Source organism: Pseudophryne corroboree, chromosome 9, assembly GCF_028390025.1.
Source record: "Pseudophryne corroboree isolate aPseCor3 chromosome 9, aPseCor3.hap2, whole genome shotgun sequence".
NCBI classification, from domain to species: Eukaryota; Metazoa; Chordata; class Amphibia; order Anura; family Myobatrachidae; genus Pseudophryne; species Pseudophryne corroboree.
Genome location: NC_086452.1, coordinates 182,661,850 through 182,680,735, shown reverse-complemented (window position 1 = coordinate 182,680,735; position 18,886 = coordinate 182,661,850). Strand labels below are relative to the sequence as shown.

General features: G+C 48.5%; 1 protein-coding gene across 3 annotated transcripts in view; it reads right to left on the bottom strand.

The window, feature by feature from the left end:
- Window positions 1–18,886, bottom strand: part of VAMP4 (vesicle associated membrane protein 4) — a 132,558-nt gene that overhangs the window by 86,036 nt on the left and 27,636 nt on the right. The window lies entirely within an intron of this gene.

Here is an 18,886-nt window from a genome sequence, read left to right as displayed (position 1 = left end):
TTGCTCGCTTGTATTTATGGGAACGAAAGGACTGAGTTTGAAAAGACGGTGTCTTTTTCTGTTGATGTGAAGTGACCTGGGGTAAGAAGGTGGACTTTCCAGCCGTTGCCGTGGCCACCAGGTCCGAAAGACCAGCCCCAAATAACTCCTCCCCTTTATACGGCAATACTTCCATATGTCGTTTGGAATCCGCATCCCCTGACCACTGACGCGTCCATAACGTTCTTCTGGCAGAGATGGACATAGCACTTACTCTTGATGCCAGGGTGCAAATATCCCTCTGTGCATCACGCATATATAGTAATGCATCCTTCAAATGCTCTATAGTTAACAATATATTGTCCCTATCCAGGGTATCAATATTTTCAGTCAGGGAATCCGACCACGCGACTCCAGCACTGCACATCCAGGCTGAAGCGATTGCTGGTCGCAGTATAACACCAGTATGTGTGTATATACTTTTTAGGATATTTTCCAGCCTTCTATCAGCTGGTTCTTTGAGGGTGGCCGTATCAGGAGACGGTAACGCTACTTGTTTAGATAAACGTGTGAGCGCCTTATCTACCCTAGGGGGCGTTTCCCAACGTGTCCTAACCTCTGATGGGAAAGGATATAGTGCCAATAATTTATTAGAAATTAGCAGTTTTTTGTCGGGAGAAACCCACGCTTTATCACATACCTCATTCAATTCATCTGACTCAGGAAAAACTATTGGTAGTTTTTTCACCCCCCACATAATACCCTTCTTAGTGGTATTTGTAGTGTCAGAAATGTGCAATGCTTCCTTCATTGCCGTGATCATGTAACGTGTGGCCCTACTGGACATTACGTTCGACTCATCACCGTCGACACTAGACTCAGTATCTGTGTCTGGGTCTGTGTCGACCCACTGAGGTAACGGGCGTTTTAGGGCCCCTGACGGTGTCTGAGACGCCTGGACAGGCACTAATTGATTTGCCGGCTGTCTCATGTCGTCAACAGTTTTTTGCAAAGTGTTGACATTATCACTTAATTGTTTGAACACGATCATCCAGTCAGGTGTCGACTCCCTAGGGGGTGACATCACTAACGCAGGCAATTGCTCCGCCTCCACATCATTTTCCTCCTCATACATGTCGACACACACGTACCGACACACAGCACACACACCGGGAATGCTCTGATAGAGGACAGGACCCCACGAGCCCTTTGGAGAGACAGAGGGAGAGTCTGCCAGCACACACCCAGCGCTATATATATATATATATATATATATATATATACAGGGATAACCTTATATAAGTGTTATTCCCTTATAGCTGCTGTTTATATTGTCATTTGCTGCCAATAGTGCCCCCCCTTCTCTTTTTTACCCTGATTCTGAAGCAGGACTGCAGGGGAGAGTCAGGGAGCCGTCCTTCCAGCGGAACTGTGAGGGAAAATGGCGCTTGTGTGCTGAGGAGATAGGCTCCGCCCCTTCACGACGTCCTTATCTCCCGCTCTTTTGTGTAAAAATGGCAGGGGTTAAAATACATCCATATAGCCCAGGAGCTATATGTGATGTATTCTTTTGCCACCTAAGGTATTATCATTTATATTGCGTCTCAGGGCGCTCCCCCCCAAGCGCCCTGCACCCTCAGTGACCGGAGTGTGAAGTGTGCTGAGAGCAATGGCGCACAGCTGCGGTGCTGTGCGCTACCTTAGTCTGAAGACAGGATTGTCTTCTGCCGCCGATTTCACCGGACCTCTTCGTCTCTTCTGGCTCTGTAAGGGGGACGGCGGCGCGGCTCCGGTGACCCATCCAGGCTGTACCTGTGATCGTCCCTCTGGAGCTAATGTCCAGTAGCCTAAGAAGCCCAATCCACTCCGCACGCAGGTGAGTTCGCTTCTTCTCCCCTTAGTCCCACGATGCAGTGAGCCTGTTGCCAGCAGGACTCACTGAAAATAAAAAACCTAAATTAAACTTTTATTCTAAGCAGCTCAGGAGAGCCACCTAGCCTGCACCCTTCTTGTTCGGGCACAAAAATCTAACTGAGGCTTGGAGGAGGGTCATAGGGGGAGGAGCCAGTGCACACCACCTGATCCTAAAGCTTTTATTCTTGTGCCCTGTCTCCTGCGGAGCCGCTATTCCCCATGGTCCTTACGGAGTCCCAGCATCCACTAGGACGTCAGAGAAAATAGAAGTGGCTTTAGCTCATAGAGAATTATGTTAGCAAAGGACAGAAGTGATACACACAATGGGGGGAATTCAAATGTTTGAAAAGTTGGTTGGGTGCCTGTTTTATAGGAAAAAACAGACACCCAACTGACTTCTCAAACAATTGAATATCCCTCAATGAATGAGAGTGACAACATTAGGGGACATATTCCTATTATTTATGTTGTATCTTAGAAACTGGCTTATTCAGAATGGAGCAGGCAACCGGATACAAAGTAATATGGTTCAGCACAGTTGTTGTAAATCCATTTACAATTTTACTATCATGTTCCACTGCCCAGATAAACACTTGGTTTGTTTAGAATAAAACAGATAGATGCACCGTTAATAGAGATGTGCCTCTTCATTTTAGGGGTTCACTACGGCTGGCCGGCGGTCGGGCTCCCGGCGACCAGCGTCCCAGCGCCGGGAGCCCGACCGCCGGCTTACCGACAGCGTGGCGAGCGCAAATGAGCCCCTTGCGGGCTCGCTACGCGCGCCACACTATTTTATTCTCCCTCTATGGGGGTCGTGGACCCCCACGAGGGAAAATAAGTGTCGGTATGCCGGCTGTCGGGCTCCCGGCGCCGGTATACTGAGCGCCGGGAGCCCGACCGCCGGCATACAGAAGACCACCCCATTTTAGAACTAATCTGTATTGTCAGTGTATATCATCTCTGGCTTTTGACAACAAATTTATCTACTCAAGTGTATGCCCCATTTAGATACTGTATTATTCATGTGCTGTTTTATATATAAATATCTATGTATGTTTATGTTACATATATACTTTATTGATGAACAACAGTTCCTCTGCATTGTTTTTCTGATGCCTTTATGTATATATAGTGAAGGCCAAAAGTAACTTATTCATATGAAACAATAAGAACAGTAGGCTTAGCTGTCATTAAATAATGTTCTACGTATGCTTAGTAAGAGGTCTAAACTTTCTGTTTCCTGTAATAACAAATACATCATGTTCCTAACGAGTTGTAGTTATGTGACCGGCGGTCAGGAGACAGACGGCCACATTACCTCCCCCTACATCCCGCACCCTCACAATCACAACCAACAGAAACTATTCCCCTGTTTGTCTAAAACAGTGAATCACATCTGCCCAATGTCTCCTGCTAGCTGATGACATCACACATAAGCCAGAGCAATGATTAGATCATGTGATGTAGGATCCTCTCCAACTGAATCTTGATTATATAGGACAACAATATAGACTACTGTGTGTGTGATTTGCCTTACATAGGGCTGCAATAAACAACGGGTCTAGCCTTATGATATATCAAAATAAGAGCGACATCATGGACCTCTGATAGAACTAATTAGCAGTGGACTACCTTGGGAAGAAGAGCAGCATTCATTCTAATAGCAAGACCTTACTAGTAAGGAGGAACTACATAATATACATGTATGCAGCCATTTTCATAGAGAAATTCCAGATCAAGATCAATAACAAACACAAAGGGGGCGATTTAATTGTGGTTTGGGCACCTGCAGCAATTCAATTGTTATGCCATATTGGCGTTCATGGCTACACCGTCATTTATGTCTGCAACCTCCAGAGGTGGCAGTAGAAATATGCTAAAAGTTACCTGTTTGGGCACCCAAATCGCACCAAAACGCGGTCCGACCAGTACTTTTGAGCCAGTCAACAACAATAGGCGCCCAAACGGAGCAAAAATGTAATTGCTCCAACTGCACCCATTACAAAAACACAACAACTGTATCGCCCCCAAAATGTGGTACACATACAGTGGGGCAAAAAAGTATTTGGACAGCCACCGACTGTGCAAGTTGACCAACTTAAAAAGATGAGAGTGGTCTATAATTTCCATCATAGGTACACTTCAACTGTGAGAGACAGAATCTGGAAAAAAAAAAATAAAGATTTTAAACCTACCGGTAAATCTTTTACTCCTAGTCCGTAGAGGATGCTGGGGACTCCGTAAGGACCATGGGGTATAGACTGGCTCCGCAGGAGACATGGGCACTATAAAGAACTTTTAGTATGGGTGTGCACTGGCTCCTCCCTCTATGCCCCTCCTCCAGACCTCAGTTAGAGAACTGTGCCCAGAGGAGATGGACAATATGAGGAAAGGATTTTGTTAATCTAAGGGCAAGATTCATACCAGCCCACACCAATCATACTATATAACCTGGAATATACACAACCAGTCAACAGTATGAACAAAAACAGCATCAGTCAAAGACCGATTCCAACTGTAACATAACCCTTATGTAAGCAACAACTATATACAAGTCTTGCAGATTTAGTCCACACTGGGACGGGCGCCCAGCATCCTCTGCGGACTAGGAGAAAAAGATTTACCGGTAGGTTTAAAATCTTATTTTCTCTTACGTCCTAGAGGATGCTGGGGACTCCGTAAGGACCATGGGGTTTATACCAAAGCTCCAAACCGGGCGGGAGAGTGCGGATGACTCTGCAGCACCGACTGAGCAAATGCAAGGTCCTCCTCAGCCAGGGTATCAAACTTGTAGAATTTTGCAAAAGTGTTTGAACCCGACCAAGTTGCTGCTCGGCAAAGCTGTAACGCAGAGACGCCTCGGGAAGCCGCCCAAGAAGAGCCCACCTTCCTAGTGGAATGGGCCTTTACAGAATTTGGTAACGGCAATCCAGCCGTAGAATGAGCCTGCTGAATCGTGTTACAGATCCAGCGAGCAATAGTCTGCTTAGAAGCAGGAGCGCCAACCTTGTTGGCTGCATACAGGACAAACAGAGCCTCTGTTTTCCTAACTCTAGCCGTCCTGGCTACATAAATCTTTAAGGCTCTGACCACATCCAGGGACTTGGAGTCCTCCCAGTCCCCCGTAGCCACAGGCACCACAATAGGTTGGTTCATGTGAAAAGAAGAAACCACCTTAGGCAAAAATTGAGGACGTGTCCTCAACTCAGCTCTATCCACATGGAAAATCAAATAGGGGCTCTTGTGGGACAAGGCCGCCAATTCGAACACCCGCCTTGCAGATACCAAGGCCAATAAGATGTCCACCTTCCACGTGAGAAATTTTAATTCAACTGTTTGAAGAGGTTCAAACCAGTGAGACTTCAGAAAGATTAAGACCACGTTAAGGTCCCACGGTGCCACTGGGGGCACAAAGGGGGGCTGGATGTGCAGCACTCCCTTCACAAACGTTTGGACTTCTGGGAGAGAAGCTAATTCCCTCTGAAAGAAGATAGATAAGGCCGAAATCTGTACCTTAATGGATCCTAACTTCAGGCCCATATCCACTCCTGTCTGCAAAAAGTGGAGGAATCGGCCCAGATGGAAATCTTCCGTAGGAGCATTCTTGGCTTCACACCAAGAAACATATTTCCTCCAAATACGGTGATAATGCTTTGCCGTCACCTCTTTTCTAGCCTTTAGTAGAGTAGGGATGACTTCCTACGGAATACCTTTTTCAGCTAGGATCCGGTGCTCAACCGCCATGCCGTCAAACGTAACCGCGGTAAGTCTTGGAACACACATGGCCCCTGCTGTAACAGATCCTCTCTGAGAGGAAGAGGCCACGGATCTTCTGTGAGCATCTCCTGAAGATCTGAGTACCAGGCACTTCGAGGCCAATCTGGAACAATGAGTATTGCCTGCACTCACCTTTGCCTTATGAGTCTCAAAATTTTTGAGATGAGAGGAAGAGGAGGGAACACATAGACCGACCGAAACACCCCTGGTGTCACTAGGGCGTCTACTGCTACTGCCTGAGGGTCCCGTGACCTGGCGCAATACCTTCGAAGCTTCTTGTTGAGGCGTGACGCCATCATGTCTATTTGAGGAATTCCCCAACGACTTGTTATCTCTGCAAAAACTTCTTGATGAAGTCCCCACTCTCCTGGATGGAGATCGTGTCTGCTGAGGAAATCTGCTTCCCAGTTGTCCACTCCCGGAATGAAGACAGCTGACAGAGCGCTTACGTGATTTTCCGCCCAGCTAAGAATCCTGGTGGCTTCCGCCATTGCCACTCTGCTCCTTGTCCTGCCTTGGCGGTTTACATGAGCCACGGCTGTGACGTTGTCTGATTGAATCAGAACCGGGAGGCCCCGAAGAAGATTCTCCGCTTGTCGTAGGCCGTTGTATATGGCCCTCAACTCCAGTATGTTGATGTGAAGACAAGCCTCCTGGCTTGACCATAGTGCCTGAAAATTTCTTCCTTGTGTGACTGCTCGCGTCCGTGGTCACCAGAACCCAGTCTTGAATACCGAACCTGCGACCCTCTAGGAGGTGAGCACTCTGCAGCCACCACAGAAGAGACACCCTGGCCCTGGGGGACAGGCTTATTTTCTGATGAATTTGAAGATGGGACCCGGACCATTTGTCCAGAAGGTCCCACTGAAATGTCCTCGCATGAAACCTGCCGAAGGGGATGGCCTCGTAGGTTGCCACCATTTTTCCCAGTACTCGAGTGCATTGATGGACTGACACTCTCTTCGGTTTTAACAGGTCTCTGACCATGTTCTGGAGTTCCTGGGCTTTTTCCATCAGGAGAAAAACCCTCTTTTGTTCCGTATCCAGAATCATGCCTAGGAACGATAGCCGAGTCGTCGGAACCAATTGTGACTTTGGCAGATTGAGAATCCAACCGTGCTGTTGGAGCACTTTCAATGAGAGCGACACGCTCTCCAGCAGTTTGTCTCTCGATCTCGCCTTTATCAGGAGATCGTCCAAGTATGGGATAATTGCGACTCCCTGCCTGCGCAGGAGCACCATCATCTCTGCCATTACCTTGGTGAAAATCCTCAGGGCCGTGTAAAGCCCAAACGGCAACGTCTGAAACTGGTAATGACAGTCCTGTACAGCGAATCTCAGGTATTCCTGATGAGGAGGATATATGGGGACATGAAGGTATGCATCTTTTATGTCCAGTGACACCATAAAATCCCCCCCTTCCAGGCTGGATATGACCGCTCGGAGCGATTCCATCTTGAATTTGAACTTTTTTAAGTACAGGTTTAGGGATTTCAGATTTAAAATGGGCCTGACCGAACCATCCGTCTTCGGGACCACAAACAGGGTTGAATAATACCCTTTTCCCTGTTGAACCAGGGGAACCTTGACCACCACTTGCTGCTGACACAGCTTTTGAATTGCAGCTAACACCACCTCCCTTTCCGGTGGTGAAGCTGGCAAGGCCGACTTGAAAAATCGGCGGGGGGGCACCTCTTCGAATTCCAGCTTGTAGCCCTGGGAAACAATTTCGATTGCCCAAGGATCCACTTCTGAAAGAATCCAGATTTGGCTGAAAAGTCGAAGACGTGCCCCCACCGGTGCGGACTCCCCTAGGGGAGCCCCAGCGTCATGCGGTGGACTTTGTAGAAGCCGGGGAGGACTTTTGCTCCTGGGAGCTAGCCAATGCATGTGTTCTTTTCCCTTTACCCTTACCTCTGGCAAGGAAAGAGGAGCCCCGACCTCTTCTGGCCTTATGCGACCGAAAGGAATGCATCTGATACTGTGGAGTTTTCTTTTGCTGTTGGGGAACAAAAGGTAAAAATGTAGATTTACCCGCAGTAGCTGTGGCAACCAGGTCCGCGAGCCCCTTCCCAAACAACACTTCACCCTTGTAAGGTAAAACCTCCATATGTTTTTTTGAGTCTGCTTCACCCGTCCATTGGCGGGTACACAGAGCTCGCCCCTCATAAATAAGACTGCGTCTTTAATGTGGGCTAATGTTAATAAAACGGTATCCCTGTCTAGGGTATCAAGGCCCTCTGACAAGGTATCTGTCCATGCTGCAACTGCGCTACATACCCTTGCCGATGCTATTGCCGGTCTGAGCAAAACACCTGTATGCGCATAAATAGACTTTAAAGTAGTCTCCTGTCTGCGATCAGCAGGATCCTTGAGGACTGCCGTGTCCGGAGACGGTAGCGCCACCTTCTTGGATAGGCGCGTTAAAGCCTTGTCCACCCTGGGAGAGGATTCCCAACGCACCCTGTCCTGAGCAGGGAAAGGATATGCCATAAGAATCCTTTTGGGAACCTGCAGTTTTTTGTCTGGAGTTTCCCAAGCTTTTTCAAACAACTCGTTCAGCTCATGAGAAAGGGGAAAGGTTACCTCAGGTTTCTTCTCCTTATACATGCGCACCCTCGTGTCAGGGACAGAGGGGTCATCCGTGATATGCAAAACCTCTTTCACTGCAATAATCATACACTGAATACCCTTTGCCACCCTTGGGTGCAATCTTGCATCATCATAATCGACACTGGAATCAGAATCAGTGTCGGAATCAGTGTCAGCTATTTGGGATAGGGGATGTTTTTGAGACCCCGACGGGGCCTGTGACCCAGCCCAATACGTGGATTGACCCCCAGCTTTTTCCCTGGACTCTGCCAGGTCCAGTCTCTTATGCAATGAGGCCACACTTGCATTTAACATATGCCACGTCCATCCATTCATGAGTCGGCGTTGCCTACGGAGACACACCACTCATTCACTCCACCTCCTCCTTGGACGAGCCTTCCGCCTCAGACATGCCGACACGCACGTACCGACACCCCCACACACACAGGGATATATCTATAAGGAGACAATTCCCCAACCAGGCCCTTTGGAGAGACAGAGAGAGAGTATGCCAGCACACACCCAGCGCCTACAGATACTGGAAAATAACCCAGATAGCGCTTTTATCACCAATCAGTGTGTAATACACTCACTGCACCCTGAAAATGCCCCCCCCCCCCCCCCCCTCTTTTCCAGCCCTCTGTCGCCGAGTTCAGCAGGGGAGAGTCCGGGGAGCCAGCTTCTCTGCAGAGAAAAAATAAGAATTTACTCACCGGTAATTCTATTTCTCGTAGTCCGTAGTGGATGCTGGGTACTCCGTAAGGACCATGGGGAATAGACGGGCTCCGCAGGAGACTGGGCAATCTTAAAAGAAAGATTAGGTACTATATCTGGTGTGCACTGGCTCCTCCCTCTATGCCCCTCCTCCAGACCTCAGTTAAGGAAACTGTGCCCGGAAGAGCTGACATTACTAGGAAAGGATTTGGAATCCAGGGTAAGACTCATACCAGCCACACCAATCACACCGTACAACTTGTGATAACTATACCCAGTTAACAGTATGAATAACAACTGAGCCTCATGTAATAGATGGCTCATAACAATAACCCTTTATTTAAGCAATAACTATATACACGTATTGCAGAAAGTCCGCACTTGGGACGGGCTCCCAGCATCCACTACGGACTACGAGAAATAGAATTACCGGTGAGTAAATTCTTATTTTCTCTGACGTCCTAGTGGATGCTGGGTACTCCGTAAGGACCATGGGGATTATACCAAAGCTCCCAAACGGGCGGCAGAGTGCGGATGACTCTGCAGCACCGAATGAGCAAACTCAAGGTCCTCCTCAGCCAGGGTATCAAACTTGTAGAATTTTGCAAAAGTGTTTGAACCCGACCAAGTAGCAGCTCGGCAAAGTTGTAAAGCCGAGACCCCTCGGGCAGCCGCCCAAGAAGAGCCCACCTTCCTTGTGGAATGGGCTTTCACTGATTTAGGATGCGGCAGTCCAGCCGCAGAATGCGCAAACTGAATCGTGCTACAGATCCAGCGAGCAATAGTCTGCTTTGAAGCAGGAGCACCCAGCTTGTTGGGTGCATGCAGGATAAACAGCGAGTCAGTTTCTCTGACTCTAGCCGTCCTGGAAACATAGATTTTCAGGGCCCTGACTACGTCCAGCAACTTGGAATCCTCCAAGTCCCTAGTAGCCGCAGGCACCACAATAGGTTGGTTCAAATGAAACGATGATACCACCTTAGGGAGAAATTGGGGACGAGTCCTCAATTCTGCCCTTTCCATATGGAAGATCAGATATGGGCTTTTACATGACAAAGCCGCCAATTCTGACACACGCCTAGTCCAAGCTAAGGCCAAAAGCATGACCACTTTCCACGTGAGATATTTTAACTCCACGGTCTTAAGTGGCTCAAACCAGTGGGATTTTAGGAATCCAACACAACGTTAAGATCCCAAGGTGCCATTGGAGGCACAAAAGGGGCTGAATATGCAGCACCCCTGTAACAACGTCCGAACTTCAGGCAGTGAAGCCAGTTCTTTTTGAGAGAAAAAGGGATAGGGCCGAAATCTTGGCCTTTATAGATCCTAATTTTAGGCCCATAGTCACTCCAGACTGTAGGAAGTGCAGGAATTGACCCCGCTGGAATTCCTCTGTAGGGCCTTCCCGGCTACACACCAAGCAACCTATTTTCGCCATATACAGTGAAAAAGTCTTGCTGTCACGTCTTTCCTAGCCTTTATCAGCGTAGGAATAACTGCATCCGGAATGCCCTTTTCCGCTAGGATCCGGCGTTCAACCGCCATGCCGTCCAACGCAGCCGCGGTAAGTCTTGGAACAGACTTGCAACATGTCCTGTCTGAGAGGCAGAGGCCATGGGTCCTCTGAGAGCATTTCTTGCAGTTCCGGGTACCGAGTCCTTCTTGGCCAATCCGGAGCAAAGAATATTGTTCACACTCCTGCTTTTATTACAATTCTCAGCCCTTGGGTCTTAGAGGAAGAGAAGGGAATACATAGACCGACTGGAACACCCACGGTGTTACTAGTGCGACCACAGCTATCGCCTGAGAGTCCCTTGACCCAGCGTAAAACCTTTTTTTATCTTTTTATTGAGGTGGGACGCCATCTAGTCCACCTGAGGCAGTTCCCATCAATTTGCAAAACTGCGTGAAGACTTCCTGATGAAGTCACCACTTTCCCGGGTGGGGGTCGTGCCTGCTGAGGAAGTCTGCTTCCCAGTTGTCCACTCCCGGAATGAACACTGCTGACAGTGCGCTTACTTGATTCTCCGCCCAGCGAAGAATTCTGGTGGCTTCTACCCTCGCCACCCTGCTCCTTGTGCCGCCTTGGCGGTTTACATGAGCCCCTGCGGTCTGACTGGATCAGAACCAGTTGGTCGCGAAGCAGGAACTCTGCTTGACTTAGGGCGTTGTATATGGCCCTTAGTTCCAGGATATTGATGTGAAGGCAAGTCTGTTGGCTTGACCACAAACCTTGGAATTTTCTTCCCTGTGTAACTGCCCCCCCACCCTCGGAGGCTTGCATCCGTGGTCACCAGGACCCAGTCCTGAATGCCGAATCTGCGGCCCTCGAGAAGGTGAGCACTCCGCAGCCACCACAGGAGAGACACCCTGGCCCTGGGGGATAGGGTGATTAACCGATGCATCTGAAGATGTGATCCGGACCACTTGTCCAGTAAGTTCCATTGTCCTTGCATGGAACCAGCCGAAGGGGATGGCCTCGTATGATGCCACCATCCTTCCCAGGACTCGAGTGCAGTGATGCACTGACACCTGTTTTGGTTTTCAATAGATTCCTGACCAGTGTCATGAGCTCCTGAGCTCTCTCTATCGGGAAATAAACCCTTTTCTGGTTTGTGTCTAGGATCATGCCTAGGCGAGGCAGATGAGCTGTAGGAACCAACTGCGACTTCGGAATATATAGAATCCAGTCGTGTTGCCGTTTCACTTCCAGAGAAGGTGATACGCTGTCCAGCAACTGCTCTCTTGATCTCGCTTTTATGAGGAGATCATCCAAGTATGTGATAATAGTGACACCTTGCTTCCGCAGGATCACCATCATATCCGCCATTACCTTGGTAAAATTGGTAATGACAATCCCGTACCGCAATTCTGAGGTACGCCTGATGAGGTGGATAAATGGGGACATGAAGGCATGCATCCCTTATGTCCCGATTCACGATAAAGTCTCCCCCTTTTCAGGCTTGCAATGACCGCTCTTAGCGATTCCATCTTGAACTTGAACCTTTTCAGGTATATGTTCAGGGATTTTAATTCAATATGGGTCTAACCGAACCGTCTGGTTTTGGGATTATAACATGGTCGAATAATAACACCCTCTTGTTGAAGGAGGGGACCCTTGACCACCACCTGTTGAAGATACAATTTACGAATTGCAGTTAACACTGGCTCCCTCTCTTGGGGGGAAGCCCGCCGGGTCCTCGGTGAGGGGGCATCTTCTCCCAGTCCAGCCTGTATCCCTGCGACACAATTTCTATTGCCCAGGGATCTAACAGGGAGTAAACCCACTTGTGGCTGAACTTACGAAGGCGTGTCCCCACCGGGCCTAGCTCCGCCTGTGGAGCCCCAGCGACATGCGGTGGATTTTTGTAGAGGCCGGGGAGGACTTCTGTTCCTGGGGACTAGCTGTGTTGTACAGCTTCTTTCCTCTGCCCCCGGCTCTGACAAGAAAGGACGCACCTCAGACTTTCTTGTTTCTTTATTCGAAAAGCTGCATTTAATAATGTCGTGCTTTCCCAGGCTGTGCAGGAATATAGGGCAAACTAGCAGAATTACTAACTATAGCTGTGGAGACCAGGCCCGAGAACCTTTCTCCACACAATCCTCAGCCTTCCATATGCCTCTTAAGTCGGCATCATCTGTCCAATGTATATTCTACAGGACACGTCAAGCAGAAATCGACATAGCTTTTGACTCTAGGACCCAGTATACTCATGTCCCTTTGGGCATGCTTTATAATTATATATCTATCACTTAAGACAGCATCTTAAAATATTTATATGCATACTAGGGTCTCAATCTCTGCTGATAAGGTACCTGTCCACGCTGCCACAGCGCTATAAACCCATGCCGACACAATCGCCGGTCTGGGTAGTATACTAGAATGTGCACACTATCTGCAGGATCCCTGAGAATAGCTAGCGCAAACAGGACACCCAAGGGAAGATTCTCAACACATCCTGGCCCTAGTGGGGAAAGGATACAGCCTGAGAATTCTCTTGTGGGAAGCTGCCGTCTCTTGTCTGGAGATTCCCGCTCTTTTTCCTCATGAGAGGAGGGAAATTTACCTCAGCATTCTTCCCCTTAACATGTGTACTCTTGTGTCAGGGACAGATGAGTCATCAGTGATATGCAAATCATCTTTTATTCCAATAATCATATATTGAATATCTTTTAGCCCTCTTGGCTGTAACTTTGCATTATCTTAGTCGACAGTGGAGTCAAACTCCGTGTCGATACCAGTGTTTGTTATTTTGGATAGTGAGCATAGAGAGACTCTGAAGGACTCTGTGACATAGGGACAGACCAGGGTAGATTTCCTTTCTGTTCCCTAACCTTTTGTGCAATAATTTTACCTCAGCACTTACACATATCCAAACAGGTGTCGGCGTTGTCGACGGAGACACCCTCCCACACACATATCCGCTCTATCACCTCCTTAGAGGAGCCTTTTACCTCAGACATGTCGACACACACGTACCGACACACCACACACACAGGGGATGCTCTATTTGAAGACAGTTCCCCCACCAGGCCCTTTGGAGAGACAGAGAGAGAGTATGCCAGCACACACCACAGCGCTATATAATACAGGGTTGTACACTATACTGAGTGATTTTTCCCCTATAGCAGCTTATATACACAGTTTTGCGCCTAAATTTATGTGCCCCCCCTCTCTTTTGTGTACCAGGATACTGCAGGGGAGAGCCTGGGGAGCTTCCTTCCAGCTGAGCTGTGAAGAGAAAATGGCGCCAGTGTGCTGAGGAAGAAGGCCCGGCCCCCTCAGCGGCGGGCTTCTGTCCTTTTATGTACTTTAATGGCGGGGGTTTTTACACATATACAGTACTAGACTGTATTATGTGTGTTTTTATTGCCAAAAGGTAATCTAATTGCTGCCCAGGGCGCCCCCCCCCAGCGCCCTGCACCCATCAGTGACCGAAGTGTGTGGTGTGCTAAGGGAGCAATGGCGCACAGCTGCAGTGCTGTGCGCTACCTTAATGAAGACTGGAGTCTTCAGCCGCCGATTTTCAACTTCTCTTCGGTTCTTCTGGCTCTGCAAGGGGGACGGCGGCGCGGCTTCGGGACCGGACGACCGAGGACTGGGCCTGTGTTCGATCCCTCTGGAGCTAATGGTGTCCAGTAGCCTTAGAAGCCCAAGCTAGCTGCAAGCAGGTAGGTTCGCTTCTCTCCCCTCAGTCCCACGTAGCAGGGAGTCTGTTGCCAGCAGATCTCACTGAAAATAAAAAACCTAACAAATACTTTCTTTTCTAGGAAGCTCAGGAGAGCCCCTAGGGTGCATCCAGCTCTGGCCGGGCACAGATTCTAACTGAGGTCTGGAGGAGGGGCATAGAGGGAGGAGCCAGTGCACACCAGATATAGTACCTAATCTTTCTTTTAAGAGTGCCCAGTCTCCTGCGGAGCCCGTCTATTCCCCATGGTCCTTACGGAGTACCCAGCATCCACTAGGACGTCAGAGAAATGGCGCTGTTAGTGCTGAGGGATCAAGCTCCGCCCCCTCCAGCGGTGGGATTCGGTCCCGCTGTAATTTTCAAACAAATGGCGGGGGATCTCTACATTTACTGCCCAGCAGCCTAATGTGTCCTGAAATGCCAGTCCGGAGATTTATTGCTGCCCAGGGCGCCCGTCCTGCACCCATCCGTGCCTGTACTGTGTGTGTAGTGTGTGGGAGCAATGGCGCGCACCTCAATGAAGATCTGAAATCTTCTGCCGCCCTGAAGTCTTCTTTTCTTCTCATACTCACCCGGCTTCTATCTTCTGGCTCTGCGAGGAGGACGGCGGCGCGGCTCCGGGACGAACGGCGGGGAGAGACCAGCGTTCCGACTCCCTCTGGAGCTAATGGTGTCCAGTAGCCTAAGAAGCAGAGCCTATCATTTAAGTAGGTCTGCTTCTCTCTCCTCAGTCCCACGATGCAGGGAGCCTGTTGCCAGCAGTGCTCCCTGAAAATAAAAAACCTAACAAAATTCTTTATTTAGAGAAACTCTGTAGAGCTCCTCTGTAATGCACCCTATCTCCTCTGGACACAAAATCTAACAGAGGTCTGGAGGAGGGGCATAGAGGGAGGAGCCAGTGCACACCCATACTAAAAGTTCTTTATAGTGCCCATGTCTCCTGCGGAGCCCGTCTATACCCCATGGTCCTTACGGAGTCCCCAGCATCCTCTAGGACGTAAGAGAAACAGGAAATCACATTGTATGATTTTTAAACAATTTACTTGTATATTCTTGTGGAAAATAAATATTTGGACACTTACCAAGCATAAGATTTCCGGCTCCCAAAGACCTGTTACTTCTTCTTTAAGAAGGTCTTCTATCCTCCACTCGTTACCTGTATTAATGGCACCTGTTTGAACTGGTTATCTGTATAAAAGACCCACACCCTCAAACAGTCAGACTGCTACCTCTCCACCATGGCCAAGACCAGAGAGCTGTCTAAGGACACCAGGGACAAAATTGTAGAGCAGCACAAGGCTGGGATGAGCTTCTCAACAACAGGCAAGTAGCTTGGTGAGAAGAGATCAACTGTTGTCACAATTATTAAAAAAATGGAAGAAATACAAGACCACTGACAATCTCCCTCGACCTAGGGCTCCATGCAAGTGGGGTATCAATGATCTTGAGAATGTTGAGGAATCAGCCCAGAACTACACGGGGGGACCTCAAGAGAGCTGTGACCACAGTCACAAAGGTTACCATTAGTAACACACTATGTCGTCATGGATTGAAATCCTGCAGCGCCGGAAAGGTCCCCCTGCTTAAGCCAGCACATGTCCAGGCCCGTCTAAAGTTTGCCAGTGACCATCTGGATGATCCAGAGGAGCATTGGAAGAATGTTATGTGGTCAGTTGAGAGCAAAATCGAACTTTTTGGAATAAACTCCACTCGCCGTGTTTGGAGGGAGAAGTATAATGAATGGCATCCCAAGAACACCATACCCACTGTGAAGCATGGGGGTGGAAACATCATGCTTTGGGGCTGCTTTTTTGCAAAGGGGACAGGACGGCTGATCCGTATTAAGGAGAGGATGTATGGGGCCATGTATCGTGAGATTTTGGGCAAAAACCTCCTTCCCTCAGTAAGAGCATTGAAGATGGAACGTGGCTGGGTCTTCCAGCATGACAATGACCCCAAACACACCGCCTGGGCAACTAAGGAGTGGCTCCATAAGAAGCATTTCAAGGTCCTGGAGTGGCCTAGCCAGTCTCCAGACCTCAACCCAACAGAAAATCTGTGGAGGGAGTTGAAAGTCCGTGTTGCCCGGCGACAGCCCCAAAACATGACAGATCTAGAGAAGATCTGCATGCAAGAGTGGGCCAAAATACCTGCTACAGTGTGTGCAAACCTGGTCAAGAACTACAGGAAACGTTTCACCTCTGTAATTGCCAACCGAGGTTATATTACAAAGTATTGAGTTAAACTTTTGTTGTCCAAATATTTATTTTCCGCAAGAATATACAAATAAATTGTTTTAAAAAAATCATACAATGTGATTTCCTAGTTTTTTTTTCAGATTCTTTCTCTCACAGTTGAAGTGTACCTATCATGGAAATTACAGACCTCTCTTATCTTTTTAAGTGGGTCAACTTGCACAATTGGTGGCTGTCCAAATATTTTTTTGCCCCACTGTAAATTATTTGGGTGCTTCAGGATTTAGTAAAAAAAACAAAACAAAACAGCATTTATAGAATAATTGCCTGCACCAAGATGGACGTGCATTCAGAGCACAGCAGGGGAAAATAGAAGGGTGTCACGGTACGGGCAGGTGGGAGGCAGGTTGGGCTATACTTCATTCTAAATGGAGTCATCCATTGAGACTGAAAAGGAAAAACAACAGCTGCTTCTTTCAACCTGTGAAGCTGACAAATTTAAAGGGCCCCATACACTAGGGAGATGTACTGTATCTCAGCAATGACTTGCATGTAATTTTTCTGCAATTTGGCCGGGAGCTTCCCGGGAGCCTTGTGATTGTGAGTTGCTACTTGAGTGTATTTTTACATGTGATTTATCTCATGGAATCTAATGTTATTAAACCTATTTCCATGCAATTGAGATAAATCTAACGTGCAGCACGTGTGATCTGCGATTGCGATGGGAGACACACGGGAATGCGCATTGCATCGCAATCGCACAAAAAGGACATTCAATGTGACACTTTTCATGCAATCCGTTTCAGCAATTTGTCTCAATTGCATGAAAGCAGGCAATATTGCACTAGTGTTAGTGTTCACGCTAGGATTTGGGCAGGGCGCCGGACTGTGGGGGGTACAAGCGTTTGCGCGCGCGGCTTCGCCGATAAAGGGGCTTGGCCATGCAAAATAGGGGGCGTGGTCATTTTACGTAATAAAAGTGGGCGGTTCAGCCCACAGACGATAAAACAGGGGGCGTGGGCGGCCAGCGGCGTCACTGTTGGGGGCATGCCCAGCACCTACGGAGGTGCTGGGCTTCCCCTAAGCTCTCTCTCACAGCGTGAATGGAAGAGAGCGACTGTTCTAGCAGGGCGTCGCAGAAAGGGCACGGCGTATTTTGCCCTTAAAAAAAAATCGGCCAGCTAAAACAGCCTAGCGTGAACATTAAGTGTATGGGGCCCAAGACCTCTGTGTAAAATGGTAGCCACACAATCAGATAAATTATGCCTAAATGTGATAGGTTTACCTTTAAGCTACTGAGGAGGAGGGGAAGGGGGGGGGGGGGACAATGAGCACACACCAGACTGCAGTTTGCATAATAAAACACTAGCTGCACTCAAAATAGAGATCAAAGTAAAGAGCTTTTGCACTTTTACATAAATCCAGGGCTAGCCAGGGGAAATCTTCAGTGTTAGGTGGAATTAGCCTCTAAAAGGATCACCGATTATTTCCAATTGTAGAAAAAATAAGATTTTACTTACCGATAAATCTATTTCTCGTAGTCCGTAGTGGATGCTGGGGACTCCGTCAGGACCATGGGGATTAGCGGCTCCGCAGGAGACAGGGCACAAAACTAAAGCTTTAGGATCAGGTGGTGTGTACTGGCTCCTCCCCCTATGACCCTCCTCCAAGCCTCAGTTAGGATACTGTGCCCGGACGAGCGTACACAATAAGGAAGGATATTGAATCCCGGGTAAGACTCATACCAGCCACACCAATCACACCGTATAACTTGTGATCTAAACCCAGTCAACAGTATGACAAACGTAGGAGCCTCTGAACAGACGGCTCACAACAATAACAACCCGATTTTTTTGTAACAATAACTATGTACAAGTATTGCAGACAATCCGCACTTGGGATGGGCGCCCAGCATCCACTACGGACTACGAGAAATAGATTTATCGGTAAGTAAAATCTTATTTTCTCTGACGTCCTAAGTGGATGCTGGGGACTCCGTCAGGACCATGGGGATTATACCAAAGCTCCCAAACGGGCGGGAGAGTGCGGATGACTCTGCAGCACCGAGTGAGAGAACTCCAGGTCCTCCTCAGCCAGGGTGTGCCCCTGACCAAGTAGCAGCTCGGCAAAGCTGTAAAGCCGAGACCCCTCGGGCAGTCGCCCAAGATGAGCCCACCTTCCTTGGTCCTCCAAGTCTCTAGTAGCCGCAGGTACCACAATAAGCTGGTTCAGATGAAACGCTGACACCACCTTAGGGAGAAACTGGGGACGAGTCCGCAGCTCTGCCCTGTCCGAATGGACAATCAGATATGGGCTTTTGTGAGACAAAGCCGCCAATTCTGACACTCGCCTGGCCGAGGCCAGGGCCAACATCATGGTCACTTTCCATGTGAGATATTTCAAATCCACAGATTTGAGCGGTTTAAACCAACGTGATTTGAGGAATCCCAGGACTACGTTGAGATCCCACAGTGCCACTGGAGGCACAAAAGGGGGTTGTATATGTAGTACTCCCTTGTCAAATTT